Here is a 22860-nt window from a genome sequence, read left to right as displayed (position 1 = left end):
AGAACAAAGGAGTCAGCGTTTTGTGTACAGAGTTGAAGAATGAAAAAAATATTGGGGTCGTGGATAGAAAAACAACAGGAAGCTGAAGAGATGGCTCAGTGGTTAAAGGCACTGGCTGCTCTCCCAGAGAACCTAGGCTGGGTTCCCAGCACCCACATAGCAGCCCATAACACTCCATATTCCAGCACCAGAGGACCTGATGCCTTTTTATGGCCTCTACTGGTACTGAATGCAGGTAATGCACATACATATGTGCATGCAAACACCCATTACGTGCACACACACACACACACACACACACACACACACACACACGCCACAGGTAAACCTCCCATGCCCTAACTATGGAGAATACAACCAAGATATTGAGAGGAAAGTAGTGTCAAGAGAGGAGAACAGAATAAGGTCACTGTTACTATTCGGGTAACAGGTAAAAACAAGGGGATGCTATTCTAAATAGGAAGGTTAAAATGAGCAGGGCACTAAGGTACTTCTGGGGTTTTAATTTCAAAGGTAATCATTACAACAATAAAGTATTTCCTGACATCAAAAGACTTTGATCAATGAAACAAACCTAACAACAAATGACTGTGTAAATAAAGTGAAATAAAATATACACATAGTTATAACAGTGACAGAATTGATAACACAGTTAACAGCAATTAATGTAAATGATCCTAACTAGCCTATTGAATGAAAAGTTATTTTCAAATTGTTTAGCACAAAGCTTAATTATTTTGACTATTGGAGTCATGTTTAAGATGCAGAATAATTAGTGCATTGATAGGAAATTCAAATGCATACTCAAAAAGGTTAAAGAATGGGCAAAAAAATTTATTAGACAAATGGAAATATGTATTAATAACATCAGATAGAATAAAATTGAGACAAAACTATTGAAATAGATAATGACTACTTACAGACTGAAAGGCATGCTTCCAGTGAATGAAAAGTTCATTCACACCTCTAAACCAAGTAACTTGTAAAAAAGAAAAACATGACAAACACCACCACATCAAGAGCTCATACCAGGAGTGTAACAATGTTTCACTATTGTCAACTCTAGCAAGATAATTGCCAAACTAATAAGTCAAATGAGAAGAATTATATGGTTACCTCCAGGGGAGAAGTTTTTGATAGAATTTAACATCCCCCACCCCAATAACAACAAAAATAAAATTTCTTGAGGAGGCTGGAGAGATTAGCTCAGCAATTAAGAGTGTGTACTGCTCTTCCGGAACCTGTGTTCCATTCCCAACACTCACATTGGGTAGCTCATTCATACCCCCCCCCCCATAACTCCTGCTCCAGAGGATTTGGTGCCCTATTTCTGGCCTCCATGGGAACCTGCATCCATATGTACATACCCATCCCACCCACACACACATAGTTTTAAATAAATTAAGTCTCTTGAGTAAATACAAATAGATGGATTCTTTCTTGATGTGACTTTAGTCAAACATGAGACCAAATGAAAGGAAGCACACATGCTTGCTCACACGAGTATGCTCACACGAGAGTATGCTCAATCGCTAACACTTAACGCCCTAAATGAGTGTTCAGAGCACTAAGCATTTTCTGGGTTTTCCTCTTTCCTAATGTAGGTGTTTATGGCTAAGAATGTTGCTCTGGGTACAGTTTTAGCTGCACTCCAATTCCTTACATATAGTATTTTTATATTAAATCTAATCAAACTATTTCTACAACTTGGTAATTCCTATCATAACATTTTCTCTGACCCTGGGTTACTTGGGGAATAATTTTCTGGATACATTTGGCTACTGATTTTTGTTTAATTTAAAGAACAGCCTTCTGTTTTATTTGAATCTCCCAGCATCTGTTGAGATTTTCTGTTGTCCCAACGAGCTGGGAGCTGGTGTGACTGTTCCTGTGAACTCTAAAGACTATGTATTCACAGTCAGTAAGAGCAACATCTGGACGTGTCAGAGAAATATATTAATTGTGGCATTCAAACTCTTACTAAATGTAATTCCAGGCATTGTAGAGAATGTGTTTATTAAAAAAAAAAAAAAAAAACCCTACAATTTGTGGGTTTAGTTTCTTTATTTCATTTTAAACCTAAACTATAAAAACTTTTTTTTAAAAAGTGTTTCTAATGATATAGATACCCTGATACAGGAAAATAAAAGTAAAGGATCTCTTCCACAATTATTTTGAAATTCACATTTTTTTCCAACTAATCATTATCCAAATGGCTTAATGTCACCTACCTGGGAAAAGAAGTAATTTCTTTAGGCATCTTCCCAAGTTTAATTGGGTCATATCCATAACTCCAGGGAGCATGGCAATTTGTTTAATTACACAGAGGTACATTTTGCAACTAATTCATACTGCTGGGTACATATGAAAATAGCAGTTCTCCACAATATGCTCTCAACAAATTACTAAATTTTTATAGCTCTGGGATACTGTTTTTCCCAAGCCAAAAAAATTATCTTGGCCCCCTTTCTTTGCAGGGAAAGCAAATGTCACTCCCTGATTCAGGACCCAGGCCACCGTCCTACTGGGCTGAGACAGGGCTCAGACTCGCTCCCACACATGGTCCCGACAGCCACCACTGACACAGACACTGATCTAAAAACCAAACCACCTGTGCTCTGGCAGAACCTCTCAAACTCCAGCCGAGTGCCTGCTTTCACAGTTGGGAGAAACACTTGTGCGAAACCAGTCCTTCTAAGAACTGCAGGCTGTGGGTACAGAAGTATCCTTGACTGGCACCCTCTACGGCCATTTTGCTTCTCCACCTAGGGCAGCATGTTGCAGGGATCCCTTCCCTTTCCCATCACACCATCAGATCCTCAAGGAAAGTCATCCGGACAGCCGCAGCACCTAGTGATGCCTGGCACGCAAGCACCTGCCTCTATTGCTCCCCCTACACTCTGTCCCCTGAATTGCAAGAGTCTATCACAAAGGACACCAATTCCTTCCCTGCTCATAACCTTGTTAAAACAAACAAACAAACAAACACTCCCATTTCGGCCCACTGGGTCCTGGACCACCCTCCCTGCAGTTGCAATTAATTCACACCACTGGGCACACTTACCTCCAGACATCTCCGGAACAGTTCTAGTCCATATTTATCTTAGCTCTTTCCCAAAGTGGCTGGCTGGCTGGCTCCCTACTTCCCTTTCATTCACCCCCTGGCCTCACAGAGGACTTCCCTGACCACTGCATGAAAACCAGCAGCCTGGGTACTCTCTGCCCTCCCTGCTTCTCACTTTCTTCTCACGGCATCCCTACTACCCAAAATCTACAGGTTGCCTACTATCTCCCTCCCCGGTGAGAAAGCACAGATTCCCTAAGAACAGTACAGAGCGAGTCTTCTGAAATTGGGGGGTCACAGCACAAGTGTTTTGACTATAAAGCACCAGTCAGTGAACATGCCACTTTTTGCAGGTGACACATTTTCCATTGCCACCACTGATTTCTACCTAGCTTTCCTAAGGCAGCCCCACGCCACGCTGACACGAACAGATAATGTCCGTGCACCGATACCGCCTTCTTAGCGGTCCGGGTTTGGCTCCCAGGATGCAGCTCGCCAACTGACCTGCTTTGCTTTTTGTTGCTGCAAGAAAACATTCCAACCAAAAGCAACGGGGGAGGAAAGTGACTTCTTTTAATCCGCTTACACTCTCAACCACAGTCCTCCACGGAGGAAACCTGGAGGCAGGAGCTGAGGCAGGAGCCTTAGAGAAACACTGCTTACTGGCTTGCTCCAGTGGCTTGCTCAGCCTGCTGCTTCCCGGTAGCACCCAGGACCACCTGCCCAGGGGTGGTCCCTCCCATAGTAGGCTGGGTCTCCCATGTCAGTCATTCATCAAGAAAATGCCCCACAACCTGAAAAAGGTGAGTTTTCAGTTGGCGTTCCCTCTTCCCACATAACTTTAGCTTTTGACAAGTTGACAAAAATAAATAAATAAATAAATAAATAAATAAATAAAATAATAATAATAATAATGGACACTCCAACCTCTGCTGTAATACACGGTGAAAGGCACACTTCAAATGAATGACATATCCCTCCTTGGTCTCTAAAGCTGCCTTTTATGTGCCCCTGCCCTGAAGCTGAGAAACAGTCCTATAAACATCTTGCACACACACTTGAATGGCAGCTTGAAGGATATGCAATGTGAAATCAAGGATTTTTTTTTTTTTTTTTTTTTTTGGAAACTGGCATGATCTTCACAAACGATGCAAGCTACAGCATAAAGCTGAGCTTGTCCCCTTCACTAAAGTCACCAGGATGCAAACTGCCACTCTCAGTCAGCCCCTGGCAACAGCTGGCGATGCTGCCACCTCTCTGGGGGCACAGCCAGCAATGTGAGAGGTGCTATGTGCTATGCTCTTAAAGCTCTCCATAGGCTCTCATCTTCCCCAGCCACCAGCTAAACCACCCAGGATCCCAGTTCCTGCGGAGAGCGTGATGTAAGGTGTAAAGAGGCAGACTACCAGGGCATCCACGCAGAAGTCCACTAGTGATGCCAGCAGTGCCGACCACACAAGCCTCCACTCACAGATTTCTCCCACCAAGTCACTGATGTCCTGCAGTTACTGAAGCTGTTAGCTCTACCATCTAAAATACTGGCCATGGAGACTTAACCGTACCAGAGAGACAGGTCTTGGTGTTTCACTCTCAGTCCCCAAGGAGTAATGATTCTCAGAGTTCACATTTTAGCTCTTTATTGTTACGGGTACTTCCTATTAGCTAACTCAGATCTTCATTTAATGGAAGACAAGTGAGAAGCTTCCACCAGTTACGGCCAACAAAACCAAAGGCACCTCAGACAAGCCACTTAAACACAACTTGTAACTTACACTGGCCTGCAAGCAGACCCAAGTTCTTTGTCCAAGAAGAGAAAGCTTCTGAGTATATTAAAACACAGAGTAAAATGGTTTGTCTGAATTAAGTCTAACAACGATTGTTAGACACCAAAGAGCCAAAGAGTAAAACCATACACTGGAGGAACAAAGTTAGCAATAAATAGGCTGAGGGTGTGGCAGCCACCTGGCTGTCCTCAACACATACTGCCTGTCCTAAAGGGGGTTTTCTGCTGCTGTGATAAGTGCACTACCAAAAGCAACTTGGTGAGGAACAGGTTCATTTGACTTACAAGTTACCATCTATCTTTGAGGGAAGCCGAGGGAGAAACTTAAGGCAGGAACTAAAGCAAAAACCAAATTAGAATGCTACGTTGCTCTCAGGTTTGCTCCCAGGCTTGCATTCAGCTACCTTTCATACACACCGCCCACAGTGGGCTGGGCCCTCCTATGTCAATTAGTAATCAAAAAAAACAAAAACAAAAAAACTGGCCCCACAGGTGATGTTCACAGGCCAATCTGAGGATTCCTCAGCTGAGGTTTCCCCTGCCCAAGGGACTCTGGGTTGTGTAAAGTTGAGAACTGAAGCTGAAGCTAACTATAACAACGTGTGAGCCCTAGCCAATCCTTCCACGTTTTAATCTTGCCTCATAGGGCAGGGACAGCTTTCATTGTTCATTGTGTGTATGTGTCTGCTTTGTTTTGAGGAATTATCAAAAGAACTGGACATGTCAAAATTGGACATGTTTTTATTCAGCTTATGTAAGACGCAAGCGGCAGAGAAGTCATAAAAATGTTAAGTCCAGCTCAGGTATGGATTTATCATTATCACTGACCCACCCTGAAACTGCTATAGCCTGCAATTTCAACTTTGAAACAAAAGTAATATTTTAATAATCAGAATGCTTCAAAGAATGGTTCAACTGAAGTGAAGTCTTGAGAAATGATGGTGCACTGTGTAATTAACACCAGATGCCCGATGACAGGGAACTGGGGGTTGGGGTGGGGGCGATCTGCCACTTGTAGTTGGTGGTGCTATTGAGGCAGAAGGGTAGGGCCAAGAGTGAAGGCCCTGTCTCACAAAAGACTGCAAAATTAACATTCAAGAAAAATGTGCTGGCAAGGAAGATAAGACACTTGACCCAGCAATGCCAAGGACAGACTCTGCATGCATGGCGTGGGCTACACAAACCAGCCAGAAAGCCACCGAGTGCACCAGAACCACCTGCATCCTACTGTCTCCTTTCCTAAGACATCTCCAGCTTTATTATCACCAGACACGCGCCTCTGCCCAGCTCCCTTCCCTGTTCAGAGACACAAAACTTGGAAACCCCAGCAGCCGTGTCCAGACCTCCATTGCCATGGGGAACTCAGGGTCCCTTATGCAGCTTCTCAGAGAGAATTTAACAACAACACAGAAGGAGCCTGGAAGCCAGTCTTATGAGAACTGGGTTAGAGAGAGTGCCAGGTTTGTCGTTTGTTGTTTTAAAATGAAGGGGTCAGAGAAGCAGAAGAAAAATGGTAGATAAAGAGGAGGGAAAAAGAACACACTGTGAGTTCTAGTTCAGAAAAACAGGAGGGCTTAGCGGTGGGGATCTATAAACAACTGCAGTGGGAAAGGGCTTCTGGGTATAAAAGTCGGCATCACAGGGCCAGTAAGTAAAGGCCTTACTTATACTACCAAGCCTGACAAACCACTTTCAATCCCAGGACCCACATGGTGGAAAGAGCTCCTGTAAGTTGTCCTCTGATCTACACACACATGCACAGACACACTGAGAGTGACAGAGAGTAAATATAATAATGAAAACATCTTAAGGGCGTCTCTTATTAAAGGGATATAGTTAATTAACAAGTCTTTTAAGTATAACAGACAACTTGCCTCAGAGCTTTTTCGGTCCAAGTGGTTCTCATATGTACTCTATATTCATCCTTTCTTTCTTTCTTTCTTTCTTTCTTTCTTTCTTTCTTTCTTTCTTTCTTTCTTTCTTTCTTTCTCATTCTCTCTCTCTCTCTCTCTCTCTCNCTCTCTCTCTCTCTCTCTCTCTCTCTCTCTCTCTCTCTCTGAGACAAGGTTTCTTTGTATAGCTGGGGCTGTTCCAGAACTCATTCTGTAGACCAGACTTGCCTCAAACTCAGATATGCCTGCTTCTCCCTCCTGAGTGCTGGGATTAAAGGTGTGCACCACCCCTGAGCAACTCGTTTATATTAACTCTTAAGGTAGGGTGTGTCTTTGTAACCTCTTCTTTGGGGCAACTGAGACTACTATACATCTCCATCACGTACCAGTCCAGGGCCAGAGTTACATCTTTCTTACTCGGATCCTGCTCTTTTGACTAAAACTCATGTAACAGCAGATTTCAAACAACTAAAAAAACAAATGAGAAATACAATCTAGAAAATAGTCATGATTTACTAGTTTCTCCTAGTGGCTGAACACTGCTGTCCTAGTTTGCTTTCCATTGCTGTGATAAACACCGTCAGCCAAAGCAACTCAGGGAGAATGGGGTTTGTGTGCCTTATGTACCTGATCGCTGCCCATGGTGGAGGGAAGTCAGAGCAGGAACCTGAGGCAGGCACACAGGCAGAGACACAGATGAACACTGCTCACTGGCTTGCTCCCCGTGGCTTGCTCTCTTGTTTTCTTATAGAACCCAGGACCACAAGCCCATGGCTAAAGCACCCACAGTGGGTATGGCCCTCCCTCATCAAGAAAAATGTCCCAGAGACACTCCCATAGGCCAATCTGATGGAGGCAATTCTTCAACTAAGGTTCTCTTTTCCCAATTGACTCTACCTGGGTCAAGCTGACATACACTAACCAGAGAAACTTCAAATTCAAAGACCAAAACTCTGGGCTGACAAGAAAGCTTGGGGGATGAACGCTCTTTCCATCTGACTCCATATTGGAGGAGATAACAGACTTCTGACATTTGACCTCTAACCACACACACACATGCACACACACATACACACACACCAAGTCACACACATACACACAAACAGAGCCACAGAAACAGCCAACCACACACATAACAAAATAAAACATTCAGAAATCAAAACTGGCCGGGTGTGGTGGCACACGCCTTTAATCCCAGCACTTGGGAGGCAGAGGCAGGTGGATTTCTGAGTTCGAGGCCAGCCTGGTCTACAAAGTGAGTTCCAGGACAGCCAGGGCTATACAGAGAAACCCTGTCTCGAAAAAAAAAAAAAAAAATCAAAACTGTTTAAGCACTGACATGTGACAGAAAATTCCCCACCACGAAACTTAGTTTCATGTAAAAGTTTATTTTAAACATTATTATAAGATTAACCTGAGGCTATGCGTGTGACATTTACGCAACATTCATGGATTCTGGGTTTGGACTTGGGTCCCTCACCTCTGGTAGCCCATGCTTCCAGCATCCAAAGCACTTCTGATCCTGAGCACTCTGGATACGGTTAATCTATAGATGCTTAGTCAAATTTAGCCATCAGGTAATGATGACAGTACTTAAGACGCAGGTTCAAACAGGCAACGACTGACTGCTGCTGTAGATGAGATTCAAACACTCCAAGGTCTAGTATTAAAGTTTTGATGCCAGAGAGGTGTGACGGGGGGGGGGGGGGGGAGACAAAGAAGGTTGAGGCCTGGTGAAAAGTCCCTCCAAACACTGGGGGAGAATGGCAGGGTCCCAGTCTCCTCTTCCTGTAGGTTCTCTGGCCTTGAAGTGACCGGTCACTCCTATCATGATGTGACAACTTAGCCAGAGGCGGGCCGCGGTAGCTGATCACAGACTGAAAACAGTGAACCAAAACAAAATAAGCCTTTTCACTTTATAAGCTGCTTAGCCCAGGCATTTTTAAAGTAACAAGCTAAAAATGATTAGCACACTGAAAAAGGAGGAAAAACAAAATTAAATGGTAAATGATAAATATATATATATATATATATATATATATATATATACATATACACATTTGCTCACACATATATTTATATATAAAATATGTAATATGACAGAAGAGACTTTAGACCAATTTCAACATCACTTCTCTACTGGGCTGGTGGTAGAGTGGACCCTAAGAACACACCCCAAGAAAAACTTCAAAGAAGTACAAAATGGGTCACGAGGCTGGTGATGTAGGCCTATAATCCCAGCCGTTGAAGAGACAAGGGGATCCTAGGTTTTGCTTGAGCAGCCTGGGTAAGTTAAGAAGCCTCCGTGGTGTACCTAGCACAGACAGGGCCCTAGATTTAACTGTTTGTATTATCCAGTCAAGGTAAGGCACAAAGCTGAAAACTGACCGGAAATCAGAAGCCCAACCTGAAAGATGAGAAGGTACCCTGGGATATTTGGAGCATCTAAAATTAAAATTAAATGAAAATTTAATAAAATAAAAATATTAAATAAGATTAATAGTAAAATAGTTTAAAAGAATCTCCAGAAGACAAAAAAAAAAAAAAAAGTGGCTACCCTCCAAGAGTGTGCACGGGTTCAGGGAAAACGATGGAGTGATTGAAATGTGAGCAAAGAAACGTCATTCTATCTAGGGACATCTCCAACCAAGGAAGATGGGCTCTGCCTCAAACAGAGCCAGCCTTGAGAGAGCACAAAGATGTAACTCAGAGAGGAGCCCAGAGACAGACTAGCCTAACCTGGAACCCGTCCTGATAAGGACTACCCTGTCCTAAAAACTCTGTGACTTGAAAAAGGAAGAAAAACAATTCTCTTCTACCAGGGCACCCATCTGGAGTTTTAGGGACAGCCCTCCCCAGCTCTTCATCCAGTTCTCCCTCCACGGAGACCTTTCATTCACTGACTCTGGGGGCTTCTCTCATCTCAGAACAGCCCCTTAGTTCTAGTCGGTGGTCCTCCTCTGAAGTCTGATGGCCCCTGCAGGATACAAACTGTAACCAATGTGCACACAGTCAGCTCACTGGCAGACAGCAGAGAGATCTGTCCCGCTTACCAGCATATTCCCACCATGTATGACAAACTCTAAAGTGTCCTTGAAGGTTAAAGAGAAGAAAATGAACACAACTAGGTCATTTATGAAGGTTGCCTATCACAATCCTGACCACACCCCACTGTCTGTGAGCATAGATTATGGAAGTCTTAAAGTCTCCTATCTCTCACTTCTGCCATCCCTATGCATAGGTAGTGTTTTGTACTGAGTAGGAACTTACCTAGTACTTTTTAAATAAGAAAAGACCACTTTAAAAGAAAATCTGAGGGCTGGAGAGATGGCTTAGTGGGTAAGAGTACTTGCTGCTCTTCCAGGGGTCTCAGGTTCAGTTCCCAGCACCCACTTGTGGGCTCAAAACCATCTGTAACTCCAGTTCCAGAGGATCTGGTGCCCTCTTCTGGCCTCCATGGGCACTGTATGCAGATGGTGCACAGACACATGCAAGCAAAACACCGTACATAAATAATTAAAAAAAAAAAAATTCTGAAGAGACATACCAGGTAGTTTTAAGTTTGGTTAGCCCTGAAGAAATAGCATCAGGGCAGCCACAAGGGGGAAATATAGAAATAGACAATCTTCATTTCCATGAATATACTGACATTAAGTAATTTTTTTCCCAAAGTGCATGTGGTTCAAATGCCCAAAAGTAAAGCTAAAAATAAAATATTCTTGTGCTTGCTACACACACATGGCATCCTGGGGTTGGATCTTGAGTATCCACGTAAAAAGCCAGGCATAACTGTGCACCTGTAACCCCAAGGCTGAGGGCTGAGGGAAGGCAGAGGATTGTTGGAGCTGACGACCACCAGCAAGTTTAGTGGGACGAAACTTGAGACCTGAGAAAGTCAGAGATCGACAGAGGACCCACACGCACACATACACACACCTACCCTGGACACACAAAAACTGAATTTAAAGAAGCGCTTAAAATAAGTTAATTAACTTTTTAAAAATTTAGAAGGTGAGCAATTTGAAGCCTGCACAGCAATTTAGAGACAGTCCCATGGGAAAACCACAACCTACATTCTTCAAAGGAAATTTCTGGAATCAGAAAACCAGTAGAACACAGTAAAGACAAGTTTTTCTTCATATTTATTTCATGAAGTTGTTTTCACCCAAGCATCTTAATACCACCACCACCCCCCAAAGAAAATGCTTGTGGCTTGTCAACATACAAGTGTCTGTGAAAACTCTAAAATATGTCTACACAGACACACTGATGATGGGTGGGGATGGGGGTGTGGGGGTCAATGTAGGCACAATCACCTAGCAAAGTGTGTTCCAGCTTTATTTTCGATTTTTGAAATTACTAGCATCCATCAATGGCAATAAGACTAAGATAAAATATAAGCAAACAGATCCAGCAATGCGCGAAAGCAGCTTCACAGTGCAGATAGATGTACCGTCTACAGGCAGCTCTAGAGCAAGGTTCTGTTTGGTATACGGGTCCAAACGGTAAGCCTCCTTTGTAATCCTGTGAGCTTTGAACATCTGAAACAGCACAACTTTCTTAAAAATCAACTCAAAGGAGCTTTTAAATTCAGTAAACTGAGCGCTACAAGACAGCTATTAGAACCCTGGGAGAAGGAAGCAGAGAAGACACGATCTTTAGCTGCCTTTGGGAAAGGTCAAACCAGCTCGCTCCGGTTTAACCTCTCAAGTAGATGAAAGGACGGACTGAAAAGAGCCACTGACTGCATTGTCTCACTGCTTGAATAGGAAAGTTTGGTAAAGCATACACAAAAACAGTCAGTGCCCAGGAAAATTTGCCCTGGACCAGACAGCGCGAAACAAGTCAAGTACTCTGAACTCGGTTTGCTAGAGTCGCAGGTATTTTCGCAGTTTTAGACAAGCCAAACTTTCAAAATGGAAAACATTTCAAATAGTCGGCCTCCCTCCCTTACAAAAGCGCGCGTTCAGAATCTTAAAAGTCAAAATGTCATGCCCCATTAGGCATTTGAATTTAAGAGCTTTGACGCAAAATAAAAAGGACCCTTTCTAACCTTCGGCTTTTGAAAACTCAAAAAAAAAAAAAAAAAAAATACTGCTAGGGATAATCACCATATCAAAACCAGTCCCTAAATGGAAAAAAAAAATCTTATTCCACTAAACATCAGCCAAGAAGATGATAGGCTACCTTTAACCCCAGGCCTATCGCATAGTTTCTCAATTATTAAGAACTCTGCCCTCCACTGCAGAGAGGCCAAACCAAGAGGAAAAACCGGCATTTGCTGGGAAGTACCAAAGCCAGAGCGGGGAGAGATGAGCTGTCCGGGAGGCTGCGCCGTGGACCAGGCCGGGAGCAGCCGGAGCCTCGCTGCACGCGGCCCGCAGGACCCCGGCGCAGGCCAGGCCGCACGCGGGACGGGAGCAATCGGGATGAAGGATGCGCAAGGAGGATGCGGCGCCACCTGCGGCCGGGAGGGACCAGGGCAGGTCGGCAGCCCGAGCGCGGCACCCCCCGGAATCCCACCCCGCGTCCCCCGGAGGTCGGCGCGGAGCCCGGGAAGGACCACAGCCGCACTCACCGCGCCGCGCTCCCGGCTTCATCGTCCCGCCGCCCGCACCGCAGCGCGCAGCGGCGACAGACGCGGCCCCCAGCTTCGCACCGCGCGGCCACGCCCCCTTCACAGCCAGGGGGCTGGATTGGCGAGGGCTGCGGCCAATGGAGAACCAACGGGAGAGGGCAGCGTAGGCGCTGCGGGGGCGGGGCGTTGCGGAGAAGGCGGCGCATCCTCAGGCCTCCTCCTCCTCCTCCAAGGTGGGGAACCAAGGGGCCTGGGTACCCCCTCTGCCTGCAGACCCCTTGGATCCCCACCTGTAGCTTACCCTTCACCTGGGTCTTGAGGCCCCTGGTAACACAGGGCTGTCTACCTACCTGTATGTCCTCAGACACCGTGCAAGGCTGGGGATTCACCCAAGCCTGATAGGATTATAGCCCTGTCATCAGTTGGCATTAACCCCTGGAGGTTCAAAAACCCTCCATCTTTTTCATGTTCAGATTCCTCTTCCCTTGGTCTTCACCGTCTCCAAATCCTATTCTTCCCCACCTGCGAGACACACAGCCTATTAAATAGGGTAGTCTTGAACCACCAAATTATCCTGGTCTCCAGTAGTGCAGGGTAACGGAGGCAAAAATAAACAGGAGAAAAGAGGGAGGTGGGGGGAGAGGAGATAGAAGATAGCTTGTTCTCCTAAGTTCCAAAGGAAATGAGCTTTACAGCATCAAAACACGAATGTTACACATGTCCTCTGTCTTTATTTACAAATCAAATCACAAAATAGAAAGCTATAGTTAAAAAGCTCAAGAAAACTGATTCGGGTGGTCTTTAAGACATGATGTAAATGCCTAACAGTTGGTAGACATTTTAGCAGAGTTCACACCGCCAGAAAGATAGCAGGAAAAACCACACACCGTTCACAAAATCTGCACTGCTTTCAAAGGATTTTTAGAACTCTACCCTCGGTTTCCATATCATAGCAATTTGGAATATACAGGTAAACAAGACGTCAGCTCCCCCATATTCTAAGCACTGACATGGGGATATATTTATGCCCAGCCCAAAGACGACTTGACATTCAAATTACAACTGCCTCTCCTCCTTTTCGTCTGCTCTTACCCAGGGGAGCAGCTACCATATATACATTCAGGTCATTGATGGAGAACACAAAAATCTGAAGATACAGGAGTATCCAGAATGCCTTTCTTGTGGTTGCTAGTCACATTTCCTGAGTCCTCCCACTTCAGTGTCCCTTGCCTTACCTGAGCTGCCTCTAGACTTAACTCTGAACATGCCGTGACCCTTAATGGTGCAGCTCTGGAGCATTGACACTTGCTGCATCGGGTCACTTCCCTTTAGATCCCAGTTCCCTGACAAACTCAGTTTATTCTCTGCTTATGTCCGATGAGATACCTTGTACTGTCATACAGAGTATGTAGTACATATAACTTACTGTTGGTGTCTTTGTTAGGGTGCCATCGCTGTGAAGAGACGCCACGACCAAGGCCACTCTTATAAAGGCAAACGTTTAACTGGGCCTGGATGACTGTTTCAGAGGTCAAGTCTATTATCATCATGGCAGGGAGCATGGCAGCATCCCCAGGGGATGTGGTGCTAGAAAGGAAGCTGAGTTCTACATCTTGATCTGCAGGCAGCCAGGATGAAACTCTGTCTTCTACAGGCAGCCAGGGGGAGCTCTCTTCAGCCCGGGTTGGAGCTTAAGCATAGAGCCTCAAAACCCACCCCCACAGTGAGGAGATGCACTTCCTCCAACAAGGCCACACCCCCTAACAGTGCCTTTCCCCGTGGGCCAAGCATATTCAAACCACCACAGTTAGCATGTATCCTCAACACACTGGAATGACTTCAGATGCACTACATACCTACACAAGAAGTCCGAAGCAAACACCCGGGTTTCTGCAACAACATCGCCATGGTGTCACGTGTCGCAGGCTTTTTAGAGTGAGTCACTGGTAATATATCCCTTATCATGTGATGCTTACCATCAATCATCTTTACAAGATGCCTCCTCTAGATAGTGCATCCCATTCAGGAAAACAGCAGATAGACGACGGGCAGAAGACTGGCAATTTCCACACCCCTTTTAACACTCTTTCTGTGAAGCCCCAGTGAGCACTTCTGTTTCCTTCTTCGTCAGACAGACCCATGTCATGTGGCTACAAAGGAGCCAAAAGTATTATGTATTTTAAGACAGAAAGACATTCAGTTTCTTTTAGTAAGAGGGAACAAGTGTGCAGAGCCTATGTATGGCCAGTACCTGTCAAAGTTGTTAAATGAATAAATTCATGGTTGAGTCTCCCATTTGACTCATCCATAAGAAGACTTACATGATAAAAAGCTACTGAAATCTCAGGAAGAAATGACGCACACAGTTTTAAAAATGAGCCAAATATCCTAACAGATCCTTTGTCAAAATGAACATGAAAAAAAAAAAAAATACAAGAACTGAATAGGCATATGTACCACCAAATATACCATTAGGGAATTATAAATTAAAACAAAAACTAAATAGCATAGCATATATAATGGGTATGCTGGATTCCAAAAATGCAGCAATGCCGGCTGTTGGCAAGGATGCAGGTCCACGGTACTGCTTGTTCACTGCTGCTGAGGATGCAAAAGGGTACAACGGCTCTGGAGGACAATTTGGCAGTTTCATACAAAACAAACAAACAAACAAAAAACCTCATTTTTCCATAGGGCCCAGCAAACACAGTTTTAGAAATTTATCCAATGGCGTTGAAAACTTTTGTGCATACAAAAGCTTACACCTTGGACTGGAGAGATGGCTCAGTGGTTAAAAGCGCTTGCTGCTCCTGCAGAGGACGCGGACTTAGTTTCCAGCACCCATAGGGCAGTTCACGACCATCTGAACTCCAGTTCCATCTGCTGGCGTCTATGGGAACTGCATGTACACGGTGTATGTGTGCACATGCGTGTACACACACACACACACACAAATACACACACACATATTCAGGCACACACAAATACACATAAAATAAAAATAAATATTTTTTATTCTTAAAACTTCTGCTTCAATGTTTTTCTATAATCACCAAACACTAGAAGAAACTAAAATGTCCTCAGTAAGAAGCCGGTGATGTATCCATCTAGTGCAATATTATTCCACAAAGAGAAAAAAAAAATGAGCAATGGGGCCACAAAAGAATGGGGGAACAACTCACAGCTGAGTAAAAGAAGACAATCTGGAAAAGCTATGTGTTACACGATCCTGAAAATGTGACATTCTGGAAAAGTAAAAACTGTGGGGAGCGTAAGATCAGTGGTTGTCGGGGGTCGGGGAAGGAGAAAAGCAAAGGCGCGTGCACGTGGCGTGGATGGCATGTCTGGCGCGTGTGTGTATGGCGCACAAACCCAGAGAACGAAGAGTTCTAGTGTAAACTGTGGGTTCTCTTCAATAAAGCCGCATCACCGTGCGTGTGCGAACCGTAGCGTCACTAACGCCTTTATAACTAGAAACCGGAAGGGGAGCATGAGTGCCGGGAAAGCTGCACCTGCCTCTCTGTTATTTTGTAAATCCAAAGTCCTTTTTAAAACGAATTCATCACTGACAATGACAAACCCATAGACACGGTAGTGAAGACAATGGGGACGACATTTCAACTTTTTAAAAGGTCATCTTTTGCCTTGTTGAAGTCACAAATTACATTCCCCTTGCATTACTGGTAACTCTTTAGAGTCCTTCCACACACGATAATTAAGTTCTTATACAGCTTTATATTGAATATTTTTTCCAAATGTAAAGGAAAATTTAAGGACTTATAAAGTGAATGCCCATTTTATTCTGTGGCTGTCTACTGTCCACACACTGCCTCACCAGCTTGTGTCCCCCCCCCCCCGTAAGTGCCTTACTTAGTCCCTTAGCCCACACACTCCTTCCCCCACCTCTCTCCCCCTCCTTCCCCCACCTCTCTCCCCCTCCTTCCCCCACCTCTTCCCCCCACCTTGCTCTCCCTCCATTCCATCCCCATTCTGTCTCCCTCCCTCCCTTCCTCTCTCTCTCTCCCTCTCCCTCCCTCTTCCAACCACCTTCCCCGCTCCTCTCTACCCCCTCTCTTCCTTCTGCCACATAGGTTATTTAACTAAGCTAATCGAAAACAAATTGCAAACACCAAGACACTTGACCCTAAATGTGTTGGCTTTCTGTCACAGAAGAAAATAAAATTACCTGGGAAAATTAACTGTAAAAAATGGAAGGCTATATTTTGACTATTGTTTCAGAATCTGAAACCTGTGTTTGCTTAGCTCTGTTGCTTTGCACTCATGGCGAGACAGAACATCAGGATAGGAACTACACAGATTGCTTTACAGTGGGCAAAAAAGAAACAGAAGAGGTGGAGACCCCACTATCCCTTTCTGTTCAAAGGTATGTCCCGAGTAACCCACCTCCTCACACAAGATCCCAGCTCTTTTTAATAATTATTATTTTTTGAGTTATTTACTTACTTCACATCCCAATTACAGCTTCCCCTCCCAGTTCCTCCCTCTGGCCACCCCATCCCTGTCTCCACCCACTCCTCCTTCCTTTCTCCTCAAAAACCCCAGAGGTCTCCCGTGGATATCAACCAGCCTTGGCACACCACAGTAGGCCTAGGCAGCCCTGTCAGAGGAAAGGGGTCCAAAGGCAGGTCTCAGTTCTTAAAGGGCCCACAGCCTCCCCCACAGATCCTTCACATGTGGGCTTTGGGGAGACATTTAAAATCCCAACCACAGCTCTAAATACCTCAACATATATCTAAAATCCAAAACTTCCTCCTTCATTTCCTAGCATATAAGAAAGGACATATGGAACTTCTAACGTGTTGGAGTGTCTAGAGACTTCTGGTGATGTGAATGGCTGTTAGTGTCCCATGAAATCTTGAGTGTGCACTTAGAGGTGTGGCCGGGCTTGAGCCCGCTGCCCTCCATGCACAGTAAGCTGTCCGGCATTACTGTGAAAACTGAGCAGCTTTCTACCCTAATCCTATTAAGATCTTCACAGTGGTGTGTCTTAACCCTCTTGGAACACTCCATCATTGTTCCTTGGCTGGCCACACCCTGGGGAGGAGGGGGTGTCCCAGGGAAGTTTTAGAGCTGTCCTCACTTGGAGTCTGATGGCCCAGGGCTTTTTTGAGACACTTTATAAATTAGATATTTGCTCAGTAATTGGTTTAGGTTCCCTTTTGCCATTGCTACTTGTTAGTAGAAAAATAATTGTCATTCTCCTGAACTTAATAGCATGTCATCTTATGTACAAATTACACAATGTTTTGCATCAGGAGCTGAATTCAGTCTCACTTTGGGGAAAGCTGAAGAACAAAGAGATGCCACTAATTAAGAGGATATAATTAAAATATGTAAGAAATCAAATTATAAAGACATACTAATTGTCAGTGCTTTTGACATATTCACTTGTATTTGCTCTCAGAATGAAGTGAAATAATGATTACAGATACTTTGGTGCTACAGAATTAACTTAGCTCCATGCATAAATCTTCACTTATCCTTCCTTCCTTAAAATTAAAAAAGGGGGGAACCTGGGGGGGTCAGAGGCAGGTAGATCACTATGAGTTCAAGGCAACCTGTCCAATATAGTGTCCCTGCACAGCCCAGGTCAGCCAACATAGTGAGGCCCAATCTCAAAATAATAACAATAATAATAATAACAATAACAATGGGTGAGAGATGGCTCATCAATTAAACGCATTTGCTGATCTTGCAGAGGACCCATATTTTATTCCCAGCACCAAACATGGCAGTTCCAGGACATAAGGTGCCCTCTTCTCCTTTCTGCAAGCCTGTATACGCAGACATTCATATGCAAAAGTAAAAAGTACATCATGTTTAAGATCAAGAAAATTGTATCTATACTTACCCTGACCCAAGGGCCATCTAAAGCCATATATATATATACTTCTAAAAATATAAAATAAAATCTCCAGTTACGTAAAGATCCATTTCTTAAATCTTCACAGCAGTGAGGCAACATGTTGATAATCTTATCATGAGGGAAGCAATGTTTCAGGAGATGAAAATACCCACAGGTGAAAGGATGTTTTGCTACAGCAAACATGTGAAAGGACGCATGATGCTTAGAAAGGATATAAACAGGACCCCATGAACAGTGGGAGCTGGAGCATTGGTTCAGATTGCTCTGCCTCGATAGTCTTCACTAACCTAACGACATGCACATATCAGTTTGTCTTTCATTGTGTTGCGTTGCGTTGTGGTGACTTCATAGAGAGAAAAACTCACCAAAGAACTCAAGAAATTCCTGCGGCTCCATGCTGCTTCCTTGGACTCAGGCTGATTGGCGAGCCTGTCAGAGGTTCGTGTGTGGCGTCTGCTGAGTGAACTGGTCTGCAGCTGCTGATTCATGTTTGGTGTTTGCTAGTGGACTGGACTGAGAACAACGAAGATTGGAATTGCCCCGAATAACTTTCTAAATGTGTCCACTTCCTCCATATCCTAATAGCCTTTCTTTTCCACTACCTCTGGTGGGTGGTGGGCTAGAGGGGAGGTTGAACTCTTATTAAATTAGGTTGTAAAAAAACATATGCTTACACACACCTCTCAAAGTTTCCCACTACCCAAGCTGAGGTCAACGTAACCAATTCCTCTGACCTATTTCTCTTTCCTTCATGCTCCTTTGGCCTGTCTTCACACAAGAGGGCAGGCGTGTCACATCTGTCTCCTGTTCAGAAGCCCTTGGTGGAAGCTCCCACTGCTACTAGGTGAGTTCTGCTGTCCTCACAAATGCTCAACATTTTCTCTCTGAACACCTCCACTGCCCATCTTTATCTGGAAGGACTCAACTGTCTCCACCGTCTCTATGTAGCTCAAAAGTCACTTTTGCTTGAAGTGTCCCTGGGGAGTTGACCCTGACTACCTCTGCCATTCCTCTGGGCTTTCCATGGCATTAACATTAGGGCTATTTTTTTAAAAAAAAAAACGTTGTTCCATATAACATTGGAAATTTCTCCTTGGAGAAGAACATTTCTTATTCATCTTGAATCCTCAGCTGCAATCACATGCTAAGCAGCTAGTTTGTGGTTGTTCAATGAATATTCATGATATCCTAACAATAACTAATGTCCAGGCAATCTAGACAGAACTTAGTGGGTTCATAAAGAGGTGTGAAACTGGGGCCTGGGGAGATGGCTTAACCGGCAGATTGCTGATCTGCAAGCATGAGGACCTGAATCTGATACCCAGCATTCATATGGATAAAAGTAGCCAGGTGTGACATCACACACTTGTAATCCCAACACTGAGAAGGCAGAGGCAGGTGGGTCACTGGGACTCATTGACCTACTATGCTGAACTAATTGGAAATCCCAGATTCCAGGAAGATACCATGTTTCATAAAACAATAAAAAGTGAGTGGTTCCCGGGGAATAGAATTCAAGATTGACCTGTATATGCAAACATGTGGCACGCACATGCAGAGCATACACACACACACACACACACACGTGCACATGAAATAAAAGAATGATATGTCACTTACAGAAAACCAGATGGAGTTGGAGACCATCATGCTACTGAAGTGAGCCAGACACAGATTGATAAATATCATGTTTACTTTCATGTGTAAAATATGTACTTTGAAATGTGAAAGGAGGCACACAAACACATATAATATATATATATTCTAAGTGACATGAATGTATAATGCAGACTCTCTTTAAGGGAAGAAAGGGGACTAAACAATAAGAGAGCCTAGTGAGAAGAGGAAAGACATAGCTCATGTGTCTTCTTATGTGTGAAGCGTGTGTGTGTGTGTGTGTGTGTGTGTGTGTGTGTGTGTGTGTGTGTTCTGGGGAGGAAGGGGGCTGAAGGGAGGGGAAGGAGGGCACTGGAGAGGAGAGAGGAGTGAATAGATTCAACTGCAGTGGTATCCACCTGACAATGAAACTTGATATTTTGTATATCAGATTAAAAAGAAACAACAGAAGAGAGAGGCCTCCAAGGCAGCGGGCTTGCAGACAGCCATGGTGTGCATGTGGAGAATAGACTTCCATATTCCGGGAGGACGAGGCAGAGATGGCTCTGCAGTTAAGAGCACCATGCTTTTCCAGAAGACCTGGGTTCAATTCCCAGCACTCACATGGTGGCTGGCACACAGCCATCTCTAACTCCAGATGGGGATCTGGTGCCCTCTTCTGGTCTCTCTGGGTACTGCATACACCGGATGCACAGATATACATGCAAACAAAACACCCATACACATACAATTCAAATAAATAAATGACAATTTTTTTCCTGGAAGTTGCTGGTAACCCATGTGATTTTTGGCTGGCAGAATGCGATGTTCCATTTGGTCTGGAAAGTGCATGTTACCTGTCCCTACACTACTCAGTCCTGTCGGCCATGACACAGTTCCCTCTTACACATGACACAGTTCCCTCTTACACTCATGAGGCAGATACATAGCACAGAATTTGATGATGGAAGAGACATGGAAAAAAATCAGGACTTAAAGTCACCTGGTTGCTAAAATAGCAAGTACCCCACGGTAAGCACAGATACAATTAGATACGAGGTAAGCACAGGATGCAGTTAGATACAACTCCTTGGTCAGTTCTTCTGGATTCTAGAACCTTCCAGAGCAGAGGATGGGGTGCAAAGAACATGACCTCTTGAATCCAGCTGCCTTAGGGGTTTATTGCTGTGAAGAGACAACATGACCATGGAGACTCTTATAATTGGGTCCAGCTCACAATTTCAGAGATTTAGTCCATTATCATCATGGCAGCTTACAGGCAGACATGGTGCTGGAGAAGGAGCTGAGAGTTCTCCATCTTGATCCTAGGGCCTCCACAGTGAATGAATGCCCCAATAGTCTTGGCTTGAGCAATTGAGACCTCAAAGCCCACCTCCATGGTGACACACTTCCTCCAACAAGACCACACTCACTTCAGCAAGGCCACCCCTCCTAATAATGCCACTCCCCATGGGCCAAGCAGTCAAATACATGAGTCTATGAGAGGCATATATGCAGCTTACCATCCAAGCACATATGGATTAAACTCCACATTCACTGTGACTTTGTGTTTTCAAGCCCCACTGTATAAGTAGTTAGGCAGAGGTTGGAGAGATGGCTCAGTGGTAAGAACACTTGGTGCCCTGGCAGAAGCCACCAGTTTTGTTCCCAGAACCCACATGATGGGTCACACCTCCCATTCCAGGAGATCCAATGCCTTCTTCTAGCCTCTGGGGGCACCTATGTGCACTTGGTGCACATACATAAACTCAGGTTCATACACATAAAACAATATTTAAGAAGGAGCTATGCGGTAACCAATAAACACTAATAATGTCTTTCTTATCATGCCCTCCTCTTTCTGCTTTGTGACTGGTAGGATCAATTCCCTTCATAACTGATGCAGTTAGGATATCCAGCGTCCTCCTTCTCCCCCCAAATATCCAGTTATTAAAGGTGTAATGGAAGAGTCGTGTGAGGTAGAGCCTAACGAGAGGCTTTTAGGTTATTGGGGTCATGCCGCTCCCTCAAAGGTAGCTGTGGAACCCTGCCCTCTTCCTGATTCTTCTTAGCTCCCATCATTAAGTTCTGCCACACCACAAGCTCAAAGCAATAAGGTCAAGCCATTATGGACTTAAGCATTCAATACTGTCATCCCAATTAACCTTTTTATTTACAAATGAATCATCTCAGGTGCATATTACTATAGTGTTGAAAACCTGACACACACACACACACACACACACACACACACACACCAAAAAATTACCTGGAGAAAAATGTGTTTCCAGTCGGTGTTCTACTGAGCAAACAAAGGGGTGCCCTGCAAATGACTAAATCCATGCTTGTAGAGCAACATAGGGCTCACTGTACATATTTTAAACAAATAGAAAATAGGTCACAGAATATGCCTATAGTTTCCAATAAAGAATTCTATTTTAAAAATATACCCTGCAGGCTGATATTGCAGAAGACAATGACCCTCTGATGGCCCTAAATTTGGCTATTCAACTATAGAGTCTTCATTTTATTGGTTGGGTTATTACTATACCCAGTTTGCTTCTAAAATAAATATCCCCACGCACTCTTCCAGAGCATCCTGTGCAAAATTACCTGTGGCAGTCATGGAGGATTGCTGCAGCGAGGCAGGGAGAGAGAAGCTGCCTAGGCCTTAGGAGGAAATAAAATAAATCCCAGATAGATGATATGTGAATAAGTTGCCTTCATGATCAGATCCCCTTGACTTTAGTCCTGGGGGAGGGGGAGCTAACTATTTAACTACCTAAGCCCATATACATGAGTTATCATGTAACAACTTTGCTTGCAAAACAAATATTTCTCACAGACTTTGGATTATTTGTTAAATTTTATTTTTCCTTAGAGAAACCCTTGAAAAGAAGATATCCGCCGTCTGATCAGGCACCTAAGATGTATGGAAATGAAATGACTTGCTTGAGGTAACAGGTCCCAGCTGTGAAGGAAGGACTGTTTTAGTCAATTTTGTGAGCCTTGTGACAGGTCCACTAGCCTCCCACCCCGCTATGAGAGTACCAAGTTTGT

At 44.2% G+C, this 22860-nt stretch overlaps 1 protein-coding gene across 2 annotated transcripts in view; it reads right to left on the bottom strand.

Annotated features, from left to right (window-relative positions):
- Positions 1-12656, bottom strand: part of Wasf3 (WASP family member 3) — a 92223-nt gene extending 79567 nt beyond the window's left edge. Inside the window, exon 1 of one of the 2 annotated variants that reach the window (XM_021186801.2) lies at positions 12318-12656. The gene's annotated coding sequence lies outside the window, so the exon portion shown is untranslated. The remainder of the gene's footprint in view (positions 1-12317) is intronic. The other variant, XM_021186803.2, reaches the window with a different exon arrangement.
- Between the last annotated feature and the right edge of the window lie 10204 nt (positions 12657-22860).

Source organism: Mus pahari, chromosome 23 (assembly GCF_900095145.1).
Source record: "Mus pahari chromosome 23, PAHARI_EIJ_v1.1, whole genome shotgun sequence".
NCBI lineage: Eukaryota > Metazoa > Chordata > Mammalia > Rodentia > Muridae > Mus > Mus pahari.
Note: the sequence above shows the minus strand (reverse complement) of the source record. Positions and strands in the feature narration are given on the sequence as shown.